General features: G+C 39.4%; 1 long non-coding RNA gene across 1 annotated transcript; it reads left to right on the forward strand.

The window, feature by feature from the left end:
- The first annotated feature begins 1,237 nt into the window (after positions 1 to 1,237).
- On the forward strand, positions 1,238 to 1,873 carry LOC106294386. Its single transcript, XR_001260825.1, has 3 exons — positions 1,238 to 1,415; positions 1,547 to 1,578; positions 1,722 to 1,873. It is a non-coding gene; the product is annotated as an uncharacterized LOC106294386 (long non-coding RNA).
- The last annotated feature ends 5,965 nt before the right edge of the window (positions 1,874 to 7,838 follow it).

The following is a 7,838-nucleotide window of genomic DNA, read 5'->3' on the forward strand; positions in this document are numbered from 1 at the left end:
TGTTTGTTGTATTATTTGGGATATTTCATTATTTTATATTCTCCAAACTCAATTTATTAAAAAGCCAAAATGTATTCTTTTTGTTGATGTTTTTAGTATCTTTTGTTAGTTTCTTTAAGTTCGATTATGAGCCATTATTGAGTTGATTGATACCCTCACCTGTATGTGAGGAGTGGTGAAAATACACCGTTATATATTTAGAGTTTGCAGAAAGTTAAATTTATTTGTATATAAATATTGTTATATCTTGATTTTTATTCAATAATATCTTTGTCATATTTTTTTAATCTTGTATGCCATTTATATTTATATAATTATAGTAATTGAAACCAAGTAAGATTTTATATTGCGGTATGCCATCCCTTTTGGTTTGCCAAGCTTTTAGACTATGAGGAAATTGAATCCCCTATTTAGGTGTATTTTTTATTGTGAATATCTGATTTTTTGGATTTCTATTAAACGTTTCATGTGGGTGTGTTGTAATGGATGGTGAACTTAGTTATAAATGGTTTGCATTATGGGTTTTGATTCTGTATCCTGTTATTTATAAATATATATTTGATAAAAAAAAAAAAAACAAGTAAGATTCTAACTCAAATTAGGTAAGCACAAATGGAGTGTTTTTTCTTAGGTCTTACAAAACAAGAGTTTGGCTTGGAGTTGGCAATACGTGTGTTGGCGCCGATTGATGCGGTGAGGAATAACGTAGTATGTGAATCCATGTAAACAATCTTATTTGTTAGTTTAAATTCCATTAATAAGCATGCACATCATCATTTCAAACAACAACTATAATCGATTAGAATTTGTTGGGAGTGTTTCTTCCTAATCAAACCCTTAACGTAGATTGATGCGGTGTGTTGGCAATACTTGTGTTGGCGCCGATTGATGCGGTGAGGAATAACGTATAGTGTGTGAATCCATGTAAATAATCTTATTTGGTAGCTTAAATACTGAGTTTGTATGAGAAGATGAGAACTCAATTTAGAAAAGAGTATAAGTTCACTCTCTAACAATCTAAAATCATAGTGTTAAAGCCGTAGATCTACTATACCAACTACTACCACCATTCTGCAGAGGCGGATCCATGTAAAGGGCAGGGGTGTCAGATAGCACCCTTAAATAATGTAAATCATTTTTGTAGGCTCTGTACAATAAGAAAGGTAAAGCTTCTATTTATATTCTTTCACCCATCTAACTGTCATCTCCTTTCCTCTTGCCAGCTCAGCAACCCACAGCCACGTCAGCTCTAGTATTCAATATCTATCAGCTTAACTGCCGGAGATCTCACGGCGATTAACACAGGCGCATCAAGGCTCTACTTGGTCGGCTCAACCTTCATCGTCCTCTGCTACTGCCTCTTTAAAGAACTCCGCAAGTTCTCCTTCAAGCTCGTCTTCTACCTCCCTCTCTCTGTACGTTTCACTAAATCAAAGATCAAGCTAGATATACGATTGTGTAATGGATTTGCAGCATTTGCTTCTTTCTGAGATTAGTAGTTAGGGTTTTCGACCTCTATTTGCTGAATCTAAGTGATGTATTGCAGGATATGATTTGCAGCTTCTTCCTAATCCTAGGGTATGTTTGTTTACTTATTATCAGTTCTGTGTAACTCTTGTTTTTTTTTTTTTTGTAAAAGGGCTTCTGTGTAACTCTTGTTGCTAAGATGAATCTCTCCCAGTATTTTATTGAAAGCATATGAGTTTCATTTTTCTTAACAGAACTTTCCAGAGGCAGAGGATCTCTCTGCATATGATGGCTGGAGTTAAGGCTAGCGCCTTTTCAGTTAAAGGTGTTCGCGAGCTCATAAAACCGTCATCGAATCGGAAGGTCATGGAGTATGTCCAGTCCAGCAAGTTTTCATCTTGCCAAGTTCCAGCCACAGAAAAAGAGCAATTTATTTCTCTGAACATCCCGGAAAACCTGCCTAGGTTATGGCAGCAGCAAGGCTATACTCACCTTCACTTTGGTGTAATGAGAATTGGTTTGACCTTACATACGAGAAAAGGTCTACCAGTCATCGCCCGGATAGCTTTGATCGACTCTCGATTAAAGTCCTACCAGCAAGCATGCATCGGAACGGTTCAAACAACATTAAACGCAGAAACAATATTCATAACACTGTTTCTAAACTTTAATGTTTCTTTACAAGACCCGAATCTCTTAAAGACACTCAAGGTTCAGTTTCAACTAATCGGAGCACCTATGCAAGAAAAAGGTGTAGCAGCTACCTTACATCTCGTGAAGAATTGCTACGCTGGCTACCGGAATCATGGGTAACAAGTTATGAGAAGCTTCATCAAGCTACCCAGTCGCCTATCCAATCATCGGAAGCCACCTTTCATTCTCGAAATGATGGAACAATCGAGATCAGATTCGAGAAACCTAGATCATCATCATTTCAAAAGCAACTGTTCACTCAATTTGCGATATAGATTGATGAACGAAGCTTCCACAGTCCAGCAAAAGAACAAAATCCTAAACCAAGTTCTTTTGAAAGAGATGGGACTATAATCTATCCTTTTAAAGACAAAGATGGACACTGTTATTTTGATGTATGTTCTTGTATTACTTGTGAAGAAGCAAACTACGAATCTGATGAAGACATTCGCATACGCCGAAGAAAAAAGAAAGACCCGCTCTACAAAAGATATCTCGAAGGAGATACTTCTGTCGGTCCGCTCGGTGAAGGAAGGTACGACTTTATAGTCCAATACTCCGACAAGAAAGATGAGCCAAAACAAGAGCTCATGATGATAAATAGTGATGTGTTCCCTCCACAAGAAGACTTCTTAAAGAACAACATAGCCCATAGCCCAAAGATTCTTTCTCAAGCTATCGACTCTTCTGGTCCCAGCCAACTAAGTCAAGCAGAGAAGGTCCTCAACTGGCAAACGGAGAATTCGCTCCCTCAGAATCAACTTTTATCAACAATAAATCATAAAGTTGATCAATTGGCGGAAGGATATAGTAACAGATTACTCGGCCTCCAAAATTTGATCACAGAGATACATGGACGACTTGGCAATCTCGATCAAGAAATGATGACTATGGCAAAACATATGTTGGCAAATACAACTCAATTCCGCAACAAAGAAGCAGAGACGACTAGTCTTAAAAACCAATTAAGAGGTCTCCAAAAGTGCCTAGAAAGTATGATTCATAATCAGCAGCAAGCTAATACATACTTTGATCCCCTTGGAAACACATCGTCAGGTATGCCAATGTATCAAGGATCCTACTCTCCTAGATTTACTCTTTGGTCATCAGACTCAAAAGACAAAATCTCCATTATTGGGCTTTCTATCCTCCGACGAAGTCTTTACATCTCGCTATGGCTCGACTTCTATCATCTATCATCCCAAGACAACGCGTTCAAAGTCTCGGCGTCAAAAGGAATCAGAATGTCAAGTCAAATCAAATAAGAAAAGAACTCTTACGTCGTCCTCTAGTTACGAGTCTGTTGAAGACAACAAGAAGAAAGGACATGACATTGGGATAATCGAATTTTCGATGGCAAACCTGCTCAATAATCTCAGCAAGCTTCCTGAGACATATGATCAAAATAATCAACAACCCTCATCTTCTCGACAAATCAGAAATATCGGTCACATCTCAGATACAAGTTCCAGTGACTACGAGACCGAATCAAATGAGCAATCTCTACCAAAACAGTTTGCAATTGGAGAAGGATCGAAAACCCCAAAAAAAGAACCAAGTATCAACATGTCTATTCCAGTGATGAAGAAATGAATTATGTGCCTCCCAGGCAGGAGATTCCAACTAAGAAATTTTCTTTAAAAATCATGGTGTTAACATTCGATGACATTCCCTTTGAAAAATGGAATGACCGTCTCGACGAGTTTCATGCATGGATGAATTCTGAAGCCATTACATCTCCTTTACAAATGGTGATCCAACAATTCACTGCAAGACTATCTGGAGCAGTTAAAGAATGGTGGAATTCGCTCGGTGAATATAGACAACAACAAGTCTAGCAAACAACAATACCATTGCTCCTTGGAGAAATTCATAGAGAATTCATTGGTACACCTACACACCAGAAGGAACAACTACAAGACGAATTCTTCTCAGTAAAATGTTGTTTGTTATGAAAGAAAGATCTTTCAAAACACTTCGAAAGACAAACACGAAGGTACTACGCCCTGAATGGCCTTAACAATCCAAGCCCGAAGCACGTATACGTCTCTTCCATCGATGACTATCTTAGTCAGCAGACTAAGCTATACATCAGATATCAAGAACAAACAATCGAAGAAGCTTCTATTGGTCAAATCCAGCAATATGTGTTCAGAACAGTGGACAAACTCTGCAAACAGAAGGAATTCTGGATGGAATTCATGGATAGATCGAAGCAGCTATCAAAAATATGTGCCAGACCAGATCTATCAATCAAGTGTTCAAAGTCCAAGAAATCTTGCTCGTGCAGTACACATGAGAGACGTCGAAAATTCAAAAATCGACTCTCTAAACGTTCCGAAAAATTCAAACGCAGAAGATTCTTTCGAAAGAAACGAAGCTTCAAAAAATCAACAAGATGTTTTCTATGCCGAAAAGAAGGACACTTCGCAAAAAACTGTCCAAACAAATCCGCCAAGAAGAAGAAATACTTAATTAACTCGATATCTGAAATTGCACCAGATATTGACCTTGAAGGCCATGACCTAGAGTATGTTCTATCTTATGATAGTGACGACAACGACGCTATTTGTGGTTACTCGTGACAACTCTTCTGAGTCATCTCCTGACGAAGATGATGATTGTTGTTTCAAGATCACAAAAATACCACGGCAAGACGAGATACAAACTCTGCATTTACAAGTGACGATCTTCGACCCATCCTGTCAAGAAGACCCAGTTCACGCCATTGCATTCATAAACACCGGAGCCCATACAACGATTATAAATCCTAAAATTCTTTCTCCGTCCATGTGGCTACCTCATCAACAGGAATTTCGTGTTGCAAACTCGGGATCACTGACAATCAAGCTCAAATCAAAACCAATCAAGATCAAACTTTTCTCCGGGTGCCACAACACTACCGAAGTACTCGGCTCTACTGCACCTAGAAAGGATTTGATATTAGGATGGGACTCCTATTACGCTTTCAAGAAAGAATTTGATATGTCAATCGAACCACGAGGATTAAGGTGGAAAAATCTCTACAAAGCCTTCACAACGATTCCACGACTTTTCGCAATTGAAGGATTGGTCTCTCAAGGGTTTACAAAAATCAGAAAAAAAATAACGACAACATCATGTGCAGACTCACATACAAATTTCTTCCAAAAATGCAACAACCCACTGTGGTTAAACTCAGAGTTCTTTGTTTCCTTGCCCTTTAAGGAAAATATTCAAACCACCCGACAAAAGAGAGTCATGCAGGAATGCCACCCAGACTGCTAAATAGGCGAAACGATGAATGCGACCAGCTAGTGAGACAAGGAGTAGTCTCAACAACTAAATCTCCCTGGGCATGCAAAGCTTTCTACGTCAATAATCGTGTTGAACGAGCAAGAGGAAAGTTAAGACTGGTCATCGACTACAAGCCATTGAATCAGTATCTGCAAGATATCAAATTTCCGCTAGCAAACAAAAGAGCGTTTCTTCAACATCTTCAAGGAGCGACAATATTTTCAAAATTTGATCTTATGTCATGTTTTTTGCGACTTGGGGTTCATCCTGAAGAAAGATACAAAACTACATTCTTCCTTCCTAATCGACATCTTCAATGGAACGTCTTACCTTTCAGCCTCAAGACCGCACCATCATTATTCCAACAAGCGATGCTCCGTATATTCAAACCTCTGCTCCACACAGCCTTGATATATATCGATGATATACTTCTATTCTGATCGACCAAAAAGGAACACGTTCAGCTTTTCAACAGTTTCAAAGCATCATCATACAATATGGAATCATGCTTTCAGCCCGAAAAATGGTTATAGCCTAGCCCAACATCGACTTCCTTGGAATGCAAATCACATATGGCAATTTTACACCACAAGCCCATCTTGCTACAACACTCCTAGATTTTCCTGACGAAAATCTCACAAAACGACAAGTCCAGCAATTCCTTGGTGTAATCAATTATGTTAGCGACTTTATCCCGCAATTTTCGTAACTGACAAGACCGCTACTGAATATGCTGAGAAAGAATCCACCACAATAGACAAATCGGCAAACCGAAGCTGTCAGAAGCCTAAAACTAGAGGTGCAGAAGATACCGCCTTTAAAGATTCCCTCCACTGGAGCACACATTTTACAGACTGACGCGAGTGACAAATATTGGGGAGCCATTTTATATGAAGAAATAAATGGGAAACCTCAAATCTGTGGATATAAAAGTGGACGCTTTAAAGATTCCGAAATGCATTATCACTCCACGTTCAAAGAAATACTGGCCGTCAAGAAGGCTATCGAGAAGTTTGAGTTCCATCGATTTCGCATCGAAATGGACATGTCATCTTTCCCAAAGATGTTACAATTCAAGGAGAAGATGGTCCCACATCAGCAATTATTACGATGGAGCGAATGGTTCTCTAAGTATGATTTTGAGTTTGTCTATTTAAAGGGATCGAAGAACACTCTCGCAGACATGCTCAGTAGAAATCCAGTAAAAGAAATACAAATAATGGAGAGCTCTTCAGCAAGACGTTACTATGACTTCGATTCCAACATGCTTGACGACGCTCATACGCTTATCAAAAAAGATGCCCTACACGAACACCTCTTCGACAAGATTTTATTCTATCAATCCATCATTTTGTCAAAATACGGAATCCACAATCATCTCATTTCACCGATGGGAATTCACCCGGATTACCTGTTTGCTCATCTCTACAGGATCGAAAATACGTACATGCCAGAAGAAGTTCTTTGTTTTCACTGGTATTCAATGGTTATACCAATACATCAGCACACAATTCACTGACCCTCAACGAGGACATAAGGAATGCCTCTCGACATTTCTAACATGGTTTGCACCATTATCTGTTTGGAAGGGTAAATTATGGAAATCAGCAAAAGCAACGGGCTTATCATTCAAGAAGTTAAGGAGTCAAGGAGGTCTCAACCTTTCTTCAACCCTCATACAATATACTTCTTTCACCGCCCAGTTCAAGTCAACAACAAAACCGGCAAAATTCACGCGCTACCTACTCTCATTCACCACAACGACTACCAACAAGGAGTCAGACCAGATTTCAACCTCAATGACAACAAGGCGTATGAAGACTTTCAAACACATGTGATCCGTCTCAACAGTGCCATGCAATTATTTCCCATTCCTTTCATCCTGTTGCAGTACCCACAACTGAGGTTCCCATCATCCGTAAAGGTCCTACCACAAGGTCCGGATCAAGGGTTATAAGAGCTGGATTTGCCAAAGCTGTCCAAGAGCTGCTTGCACAGGAACAAACCGGATTCAAGCAACTATTGATCCAGGAGTTGGCCGACTTAAAGCTTGAAGACACCAGCGAACCATTGGAGGTCCCACACTCCTTTCATTCAAGCCAGTTCTCCTCCATTGACCAGAATGAAGCCGGCCTGACCATTTCCACCTTCATCCTCAATCCATCCAACCAACTTGCTTCCGGTTCAGAGATATAGCCGCCATCAGAAGGAGTAGTATGCTGTTGTACTCTTTTTCCTTATCGGATTTTGTCCCACTAGGTTTTCCCGAAAGGTTTTAACGAGGCAACATGCAAGCATACTATGAGTTCTGATCCGGACATCTCAAACCGCGGCCGGTCTATTGTTTTTTTTTTCTTTAATTTATTTCGGTTAAGACTTTGGCCATTTGTCTAGGCCTTTTT

The sequence above is a fragment of the Brassica oleracea genome, chromosome C5, assembly GCF_000695525.1.
Source record: "Brassica oleracea var. oleracea cultivar TO1000 chromosome C5, BOL, whole genome shotgun sequence".
NCBI classification, from domain to species: domain Eukaryota; kingdom Viridiplantae; phylum Streptophyta; class Magnoliopsida; order Brassicales; family Brassicaceae; genus Brassica; species Brassica oleracea.